The sequence below is a fragment of the Etheostoma spectabile genome, chromosome 5, assembly GCF_008692095.1.
Source record: "Etheostoma spectabile isolate EspeVRDwgs_2016 chromosome 5, UIUC_Espe_1.0, whole genome shotgun sequence".
NCBI lineage: Eukaryota > Metazoa > Chordata > Actinopteri > Perciformes > Percidae > Etheostoma > Etheostoma spectabile.
In genome coordinates this window covers 12,083,310-12,093,983 of record NC_045737.1, presented here as the reverse complement: position 1 = coordinate 12,093,983, position 10,674 = coordinate 12,083,310, and positions in this window count along the sequence as shown.

Sequence of the window (10,674 nt, the reverse complement as noted above, 5' to 3'; positions counted from 1 at the left end):
CCCCCCCCCCAAAAAAAAAAAGAGGTGTTCCTGAGTGAGACTGTTAGTTTGCGCTCTCTTTTTTAAAGGGATACTGTATGTTTGCGGGTGTCCACCTGAATGTGCATGGAAGAGTCACTGACTGTATGGCATCAGCTAATGGGGATCCTTTTAATAAACAAAATAATTGTTTATATTTAGTAAAACAGTTAAACAAATTATCAGTAAAAGCAACTTAAACTGTGGAATTTACCATAATACTTTTCCCATTTGATCTTTTTTTTTCCAATTCAAAACACAAGACAAAACAATAGTTTACTTGTAAAAATGTAACGTGCAAAATAATCCCTTTCCTCGATTACTTCCTTCTTTGGTTAACTGCACAGCCCGAGCTCACACGTGCATTATATGTGTTCTGTAGGTCTGTAAATGCTGGCGACACATACCAGACAACTTGCACATCATGGTCTATTTTTGAACTCACCTTTGGTCCAGTTCACCACAAAGTCTCTCCCCTGGCACCTGGAATTAAAAGCTTGCATAACACCATGTGAAACCAACATCTGGATTACTGGTACTGGCCTGTTTTCTCTGAAATTCAAACAACAAAATCTAACTAAGGGGCATTAATATGATAAACAACCAGGGCAATGAGAAACAGATGGCGCCAGTGGTGCGGAAAACATCGACAGCTACACCGCAATCTTTTGACATCTTACAACGTGCACAGTTCTGCAGTGAACTGTGCAGCGCCTGGAGTGTTAGACATATTGCATGACCATAAGTACAACCAATCACACCACTCAACATATCCAAACACTCTTGGCATTATTTCATGCAGTAAATCTGCTGTTGTAAAGTAAAATGTGTGTCGTGAAGTTGTTATAATGACTTGAGTAAGTTATGACACTTGGAGGACACGACACAGTTCCTGAGGTATGAAAGTGTCAGAGTGTGCAGGCCTGAAGTGACTCAGCATGCAGACAGTGTAAATCTTTTAAAGGCTGCTTGGGTGATATGACATGGCACAATAAAGGTTAGGCGTTACGGTGGAGTCAGTGGGAAATGTGGCAAAGAATAGTCAAGTGTTTGAAGAGGAAATGCTTATTTGTAATAATCTTCCAGGTGTTTCTGATGAGAGACGCTGACATCGGCCAAGGTGTGGCTTTACATCTGGTCTGCGACCTATTTTAACAAACATTGGCGTGCAGTAATAGAAAGCATTTCAGAAATAAAAAACATTTGACTTCTTCAGATGGAAGACTTGGAACACTTTGTTCATGAATCATTTAGTTTCCCAATTCACCACTAGATGGGACAATTTATCTGTTTAGACATCAACCTAAATTGCAATAAAGACAACAATTAAATTTTACATTTTGTGTCCATTTGGTACAACAAACTGCATCCAAGTTTTGTAAAGTGAGTCATTTAGAAGATCAATCCTCAATCTTGCAGAGCTTTAGCATCTGTCGAGGAGGTCAGACAAAACTTGGTTGTTGAAAATGATATTAGTAAGAGACTCTCATGGAGAATACAACTTATGACAGCTGCATCTTCAGTGCAACGTTGTTGTTTTTAAAGTCGTGTTTCAAATTTAAGTTACAGCTACCCATCTATAGTTTACAGACTGGAGAAAATACATGATAGGTTGGGGGAAAAAACACTTGAAAGGCAAGTAGAGGAACAAAACAAGCTTAGACATTCTCGGCTTGTGTGTGTATGTGTGTGTGGTCTTGTTTAGCTATATTTGTGGGGTCCAAAACCCGGGAATCCAGTATACTTGTGGGGTCCCGACAGCTTTGTGGGGCCAAATGCTGGATCCAACAACTTTAAAGGGCTGTTTGAGGGTTAAGACTTGGTTTTAGGATTAGGATTAGAACTAGGTTATGGTTAGGGTGAGGGTAAGGGTTAAGGTTAGGCATTTAGTTGGGGTAGTTAAGGTTAGGGGGCTAGGGAATACATTATGTCAAAGACAGGTCCCCACAAAGATAGTGCCACGCACTATGTGTGTGTGTGTGTGTGTGTGTGTGTGTGTGTGTGTGTGTGTGTGTGTGTGTTTATGTGCGTGCAAAAGCATCCTCGTTGCACGTGTGTAAGCTTCTCTACCGCCACCATTTGCAATTAATTGAAAGCTAATTAAAATGACTCTTCAAATCTGTAAAACATAGTTAAAGGTTTTACAGGCCAGCGTCCAGAAAAAGATGCCTCCCTCTCCCATTTTCTGATTAAACGTCTTGTTTTTTTATTAACATAATAGCAACCAGATGACACAAGATAATGAAATGAGCTGCGTGCTGTGTTACAACTACAAAAACAAAACAGAAGAAGAATAGGTAAATGATTTCAGTTATTGCTGTATATATATATATATATATATATATATATCGACCTGCCATGAAATATTGAGTTCAAAACCTCTGATTTCAAAGTTGGCTTTTTACCACTGAAACATGTTTTGCACTCAGATGCAGCCTGTCATGTTCTGAGATGAGGCGTTCTAGTTTCATGTCTGAGCAATGCAGAACACCTCCTCAACTGAAAGCGCCTCCAGGGGTTTGTAACAGGCACACTTCAGCCTGTTTTCCCTATCAGAAGAACAGCTGAACTCTGAATGACACCTGTAAGCTTTATGGTTGCTTTTTATCACTATGAGGCAGTAAACATTGTGCTTGGCCATTGCCATTCCCCACTTGGAGCAAAGGAGAAAGATTTTGCAACATAATGTAGAAATTAAATTGTGGCAGGCCACTGCTCTATTGGCTTCAGTCATCTACGTGGTTTTTAAGTAATTTTCCTGCATATAGCTTTTTATCCAATAATACCAGCACTGCTATGTAGTGTGCCATTGCACAGTGTGAAGAATCTTTTGATTTGTAGAAATAATCTAACAGTTTAGTTTATTCTGAGATCTATGAGAAGCCACCTACGCCATAATTGAATACTTTACTTGCACATACTGTACATACATACTGTACTTTACATATTTACTTGTTTTAACCATTGTTTAACCAGGTTAGTCTCATCAAGATATAAAACCTCTTTTTCAAGAGAGACCTGGCCAAACCAGCACATTCACATACCTATATACATACTTCACTTGCGCATAAATTTGTACTTTGTTTGCACAAAGATGTACTGTATACTTGACTTGCGCATTCATACAGCATACAGTATATACTTCACTTGCACATACACATGTATATACTTTACTTTCACATAGATGGATTCACTTGCTCATACTTGGATACTTCACTTGCGGATACATGGACACTTGTGCATATATATATAAACTCTACTTACACATGCATGCATAACATGTGTGAATATGTACGTGTTTGTACTTAATTACGTATGTAAGAGCATTGATTGGTAGGTGGGGAGGATGGATGGTGTGTATCATGCACATTCATTTATACTTCTCCTGTACATACATGCATACTTCACTTGCACATATAAACACATTTATTTCACATTTGCATATGTATATACTTCATTTGTGCATACATATCTACTTCATTGGCGCTTACATTTTGCGCATACATTTATACTTCAATTGTGCAAATATGGATACTTCCCTTGTTCATACATGGATTGTTCACTTGTGCATATATATATCTATATAAATAGGTATACATAGATATATATATACTTAATTTGCACATGAATGCAGTACATGTGGGATTACATGTGTTTGTGCTTAAGTATGTGTGTAGGTGCTCATTGGATAGTGGTTAGGGAAGATGGTGGCGTGTATTGTCAACATTGTTAAGCTTTATGTCTTTGAAAAAATATAAGGCTATATTTTCCCTTGGCTGCTTCATTTGCCACAGGCAATGTGTTTTGAGCCGCTGGGCTGAAATAAATCCAAACATCTGCTGTCTACTGCTGATTTGCTTTTATCATTATCCTTCCTGCTGATGTTAACATACAGCCTTCTCTGCCTTCGCTTTTCCGATTGTTGGCACATATATTTTTCATTTTGATGTTTTTATTTACTGTGGTTTTAATTCTGGGCTTCCCAACATTCTTTTGGCTCATCATCCCGTAGAAACACCCATGATGGGAACCTCTGATTTAATTACATCTCATGAGCGCATCGTGACCCGACTGGTCTTCCTACAGGTCTTGTACGTACTTGCCAGGTTTCCATTTATTTCCTGTTGAGTGGGAGCAAGTAGCAGGGGAGTAGTGCGAGGTGCAACCTGTCTCAACGCACACATTGCTATAGGCAATTGTGTTCACAACAGCTTACTGCATCAATGTATTATTTAGTTGATTCAGCGGTGGAATGTAAATTTACTCAAGCACAGTACTTAAGTACAAATTTAAGGTACATGCACTTGAGTATTTTCTTTCCATGCCACTTTCTACTTCTACTCCTCTACAGTTCAAGGAGAAATATTGTACTTTTTACTCCACTACATTGATCTGACGGCTTGGTGGTATTAGTACTTCTACTTAAGTAAAGGATCTGAATACTTCCTCCACCACTGATTTGACTGGACGCTCATGTGCAAGTTGTTCCCTTTAATTATCCTTTTTCTGTGACAAAGACAATAACTATCCATTTACGTTTTTACCCTTGTGTGTATTGTTGCAGCCTTCTTGAATGCTAAGCCCTCTACCAAATTTATTATTTATGAAACACTTCAGATATCAGAGAGGTCTACCTCTTGTCCACGATTCTTAATTCTACGTTTGGTACATAGGTTGTTTGTGACTTTACTTTTCCTCATTCTTTTTCTACATTCGAGTCTTCTCTCTTTAAGTATTTTTTCATCTTCTTTAACGCAATACATAAATATTTGAAGAGTTATTCATCATAAGTTGGTTTTGGAACCACCACATCTATTTCAGATCGGAGCGGCCTACCTGCAGGGTTGCTCGGGATTTTGGAAAGCTTACAGTGTAATGAATGGAAGTGGTAAACTTGTGCTCATCACTGAGAGAATACTGCACGGCCAATTAACACTAAGTGGTGGTCTTAAAAATAAAAAATCCTCATTACCTTTGTTTATGTGCCCAGGGCGGAAGATATTGTTGTTTTTGGCAACAATAAATAATAGCACTAAACTTAAAACTCATCAGTGCTGTTATCCTCAGTGTAGACTCGACTACTTTAACAGGGTCTCCCTGAAAAACTCAACCAGACAGCTGCAGCTGATTCCGAATCGAGTCTGGACTCAAGACCGTTTTTCTATGGTCTCGGACTTGTCTCGGACTTGCTAGTATTTGGACTCGGACTTGTCTCGGTCTCGGCCACTGGTCTTGCCCAATATGGCTTTTGGTCATGACCGAGTCCAGGCGTCTTTATTGTGTTGATAATAATATTGAAGGGAAAGTGAAACCCAAAATGATTGTCTTGATACTGTCATGCATAAGACCTTTTTTTCTATCCTGGACTCAGACTCAAACCTTTTTGGACTCGATCTCGTCTTGGACTTGAACCTTTTTGGACTCTGTCTTGACACGGACTCAAACCCTTTTGGACTTGGTCTTGTCTTGGACTCGAACCGCTTTGGACTTGGTCTTGACTTGGACTCGACTAGTCCTGGTCTTGGACTTGTCTTGGACTCAACTAAGGTGGTCTTGACTACAGCCCTGATTTGGGATAAATAAAACGGCCCTGGGTCGGCACTGTTCCTCCAAAGAGGAGAACCTTATCTGAACGCTTACGCTAAGAAAGTGGATCACGTCCATTCTGAGCTCTTTACACCGACTTCCTGTCTCTCAAAGAATGGATTTCAAAAATTCTACTGTTGTTTTTTAATACCTAATAGGGCCAAACATAGAGAAGCAGCGTTTGGTGAAAGTTTTTTTTTGAACGTGAAGCAAACGGAAAGATGTCTGCTTTGTTGTATTTGGGATAAATGCAATGGAAAATGTAAAAAAGGACAACCCAGATGGGCACTGGTCATGGTTCTTCAAAGAGGAGTACAGAGTAACAAAAAATAAATGTAAAAAAACAAAATAGTAATATTTTGGCAGCTGGGGTGCCAAGAAATTATCGAATTATAACAGTAAAACCTAATCTTGTAAAAATACAGTAGTTTTTCATAATGAAATAACAGATTAAATCTTTAATCTTACATTAAATTGTATGTATTGGGCTTTTAATGTTTGATAAAGTACATATACCCCTTTAAAAACAATTAAATTACCTATAAATACAGCCGAACGCTGCTATAACACAAATAATCTGCCTTAAAATTGTGGAAAACTGCCACTATTAAAAATCTTGTTTATTTAATACATATTTAATGTAACAAAGCAATACATTACCCACAAAACATTTGATCTTACTTTTAAAAAAAATTCAAAAGACTTTTGTAAAACGGATAAGCTTTATATTTACAACAATCTACCCTTAATTTTAGATCATATCAATTATCATATATTATTTATTATAGGTTTTTACATGGAAATTTACACATAAATCCTGTGCATTTAATTGATTTTTATTGTGAAAAAAGCATACTTCTACAATGAAATTACCTTTAAAAAACATACAAGAACTGTTACTAAACAAATATGTATCATTACAGCAATCTACCATTAATTTTATTATCTATTAAGTATAACATGAGTCCTAATATGTAGTTTTACATAAAGATCATGTACATTTAATTAATCTTCAATGTTAAATAAGCATACTTTGCCATAAAAACACTGGATTTGCCTTTAAAAAGAGAACCAAATACTGGTATTAAACAAGTATGTCCAAATACTATTGATTATAGCAACAACTTGCTGATAACTTTGTCAAATATCATAACACTGCTATAATACTGATACTAAATGTATATTTATAACATTCAACCTGCAAATGTAATGTGTAAATTTCAAAAATATTGAGCTATAACAGAGAAAACTAATTATAAAAAGGAGATTTAGCTTAACAATGACAGCTCTTAGAAACAACCAGGACCCACTTACTGCTGTTCAACATGTATTTTATTCTGTTGACCAACAGATGACAAAAGAAAACCGTTGTTGCTGTAGCAACATACTTGCTTGCAAAGCTTACCGTGGCATGGCTACATGCTGCTAGCGGTCCAATAATGCTTGTAGGCGAACGTTCAAGACCAGTTTACAGTAGGTTCAGCTAATGTCCCCAGTGAAATAAAAACACAAAGCCAGTGTGGTACTTTCAAAACTGGCTAAAAACTAATGCTTGCTTCCACTGTTATTGCAGTAACTTAACTGAAGGTACTGAAGCCTATGATTTAAAAGTAGTACCTTTGGCCAGTACTGTGAACCAATGCTATACTTAAAAGATGGTTACAGTGTGTGCCTAGTATTCATCTTGGTCAAAGTGGTACTATCTGACCATTGGCGTCCGCTTCGGTTGGGACATCAGATTTCCTCATGAGTCACTTTGTACCCACCACTTCTTTTTTGAAAACCTCCAGCTCAATTTAGTTAAAAAAGTTCATAACACATTCTTGAAATCCGCAAAAATCTCTTATCCCCACAGGGCAGGCACAGACACAGCCGAACTCACCAAATTTCTCATGGCCATATCTTGTCATGAACACTTAAGCCTGTCGAAAATAACTAAACCAAAATCCGACTGTTATGGAAGTTCTCCCATTAACGTTTTCTTCTTCATCGTTGCCCACGGCAAGGAAAAAGCTTAACGTGGATTAATCAATGATTACCAAATTTCTCTCTCACACTGCTCCTCATAACCACTGAAAACTAAAAAAAACGAACCAAAAATGTGGTGATGATGTTTAGGGACATTAAATCCCGTTAGGTTTTTCACATTATGATTTATGAAGTCCATGAGAACCGTGGGGAGTCAACCCACAGCTGTTCCGCTGAACAGCAGAAACGCTTAATGTTATATAACGTAAATAATAATAGGACTTTGGGTTTGATTTTTTTTTTTTTTTGAAAGTTTTCAAGGGTTTTGAGGAGCAATATGAGAGAAATCTGGGGATTATTGTTTAGGTACATTAAACCATGTTAAGCTTTTCCCCTTACAAAAGGCTCTAATGAAGCAGAAACGCTTAATGTCAGAGAACGTCCATAATAATAAGACTTTTGGTTCGTTTTTTCTTGACACTTTTCAGTGGTAATGAGGATCAATATGGGAGAGAAATTTGGTAATCATTGATCGTTGTTTAGGTACTTTACATTAAGTAAGCTACATTAGTAAGCTACAGGACCGCGTCTTTCGAAACATGACCCGCGCGAAAGAGAGAAAAAAAAAATGAATACATCATTGTACCCAGCATTTTCTGGAAATTCACTACCGACTGTCCCCAGGACATTTCAAACCAAGAACACTCAAGACTACGAGAGGAGTGAGACCAACATGAACTGTGCAGGAGAAAGAACAAGGGACATTGGATTGCGATCCATATTGACATGATAGCATCCTACAGTTGCTGCAGATTTGTCAGCTGCACATCCATGATGCAAGCCTGAACCGTTACACGTACAAGGCAGGATGGATCCATGCTTTCATGTCGTTTACGCCAAATCCTTACCCACCATCTGAATGTTGCAGCCGAAATGCAGACTCAAATTAGGCAACGTTTTTTATTTAATCTTCTGTTGTTGTTGGGGGTTAGAAATGTAAACACCAACATTAACATTAGTACAGATGCTTTGGACAGCTGGTTCAGAGCCAGCTTATAACACCTGCTGCTGCTAGCTATCGTTAGCAACAGCTAGCATTTTCAACATGTAAAGCCATCTGTCCATCAGGAAACTTTCTAAATCACAGAGTTGCCAGAGGACTTCAGAGTGAAAACCAGAAAATATGTATACCGCTCCTTCATAACCATAAAAGCACTTTCTGTTAGACACACTGAGCGAGCTCCAGCTCAGTTCTGTCGTCCTGGGCTTTCCTGATGGACCGGGCCGGCGGGGCAGCGCTCGTCCTGTTTCGTGGGTGTGACCTGTGTGCTCAGCCAGCAGCTAATACCAGAAATAGGAAACCGGCTCAGTGTGTCGCCACACGGAGCCCAGAGTGGAGAAAACCGTTGAAAACAATTCTAAAGAGTGGCTAATCTGAGCTTTTGGCTCATAAGGGTTCCTTTTAAATATATTTACCCCATCAATTGACCTTTGGCCATGTTTAACATGAACATCTGGCATTGTAACATCATAGATATGACAGAAAACACAGAAAAGCCTAATGGGTCTCCTTTAACAAATAGTATAAATCAAAAGGGGTTTCTGGCCACTATTCTAACATAAAATAATAATATTTACTACTATACTGAAATAGAAAATGTCAATGTGGAAATTTAAGTAAATGGACAAGCAAATCCATACACAAGTACTGAACAAATATTTTACTTTCAAGTTTCACTAATTGCACCTACTTTCAGTCATATTTTTACCATATCAAACCTTAATACTTAGAATTAGCTTTTAAACAAAATATTTGTGAATATCTGATACATTATCTGATACTGTTTTTACAGACTTATGTGAAAACAATTTTTTTTCTGTGTGTAATTACAGTTTTTGTGCCCGTTTTAAATGAGAAAAACTATTCTTAGTTTAATACTGCTTATAGTTTTGTGTTCAAAAATGAAAGTTTCCATAATTTTATGAGCCATTTGTCAATTTGCAAGTATTCTATGTAAAATGACAGAAAAATACTTTTTGTTCCTGTTAATTGCCTCTAATTGTTTCTACTTTTAGGAGTGTTTTCACAGTATTAAACTTAAATTTAACAGTTTTATCTTTAAAATAAAAAACATTTGTGAAACTACAATAAATTGTGAACGTATTTCGTCATTTAATGTGAAAAGACATACATTTTCTGTAAAATAATGTAAAAATTCACAATTTATTGGTCTTTTTCTGTATTTAAAAAAATACAGAAAATAATCTGTAAAATTAACAATAAAAAGTTTGTAAAATTACAGATTTTTATAGCATTCTGCTCACTTGCTTCTTTTCTTTGTGCCTTTTTTTTTTAGGTAGGAATTCATTGCGTTTGTCTGTGAAACAGTTTTATCTTTCAAATAAAAAAATATGAATATGAAATTTGAATGTATTTTAAAAGTCATTTAATGCGGAAAAAACATACATTTTCTGTAAAATAATAGAAATGCCATGCTTATTCACAGTTACAGGTGTTTTTTAATGTATATTTAAACATTTTCACAATTCACAATCTTTTGGTCTTTTTCTGTATTTAAAAAAAATTCAGAAAAATTAACAAAAAAAAAGTATGTAAAACTAGAGCTTTTTACAGCATTCAGTTCTTTTCTTTGTGCCTTTCTTAGGCAGGAATTCACTGCGTTTGATGATGTCCGTGAAACACTTTGCACATCTGAGGCCTGTAAAACTGATAATTTAGTCGTGGATGCTTCTAGCAAAGCGTCCAGCTCCAGCTGTTTTTCTTTTTCCTTTTTAAGATTTTGTTGTTGCCCTTCCAAAGCCTGGATGTTCTTTAAAGCTTCCGCACGAATGAGCAGGGCAGCTCTGTCTGCCTCTTCCTGGACTCTGGCAGAAGAAACAGTGCTTGATTTTCCACTGCGCACACTCTTTTTGCTTGTGTGCTTGCTTGTCCTCTGGATTTACTTCGTCATCATCATCATCATCTTCAACCTTATTTCCATGCTGTTCAGAACCTGTTACCCACATTTTCACATTGGAAATGAGATCAGAACATTTTTGCTTTGAACCATATGTTATGCTTTTCCCTTTCATCATCAGGTA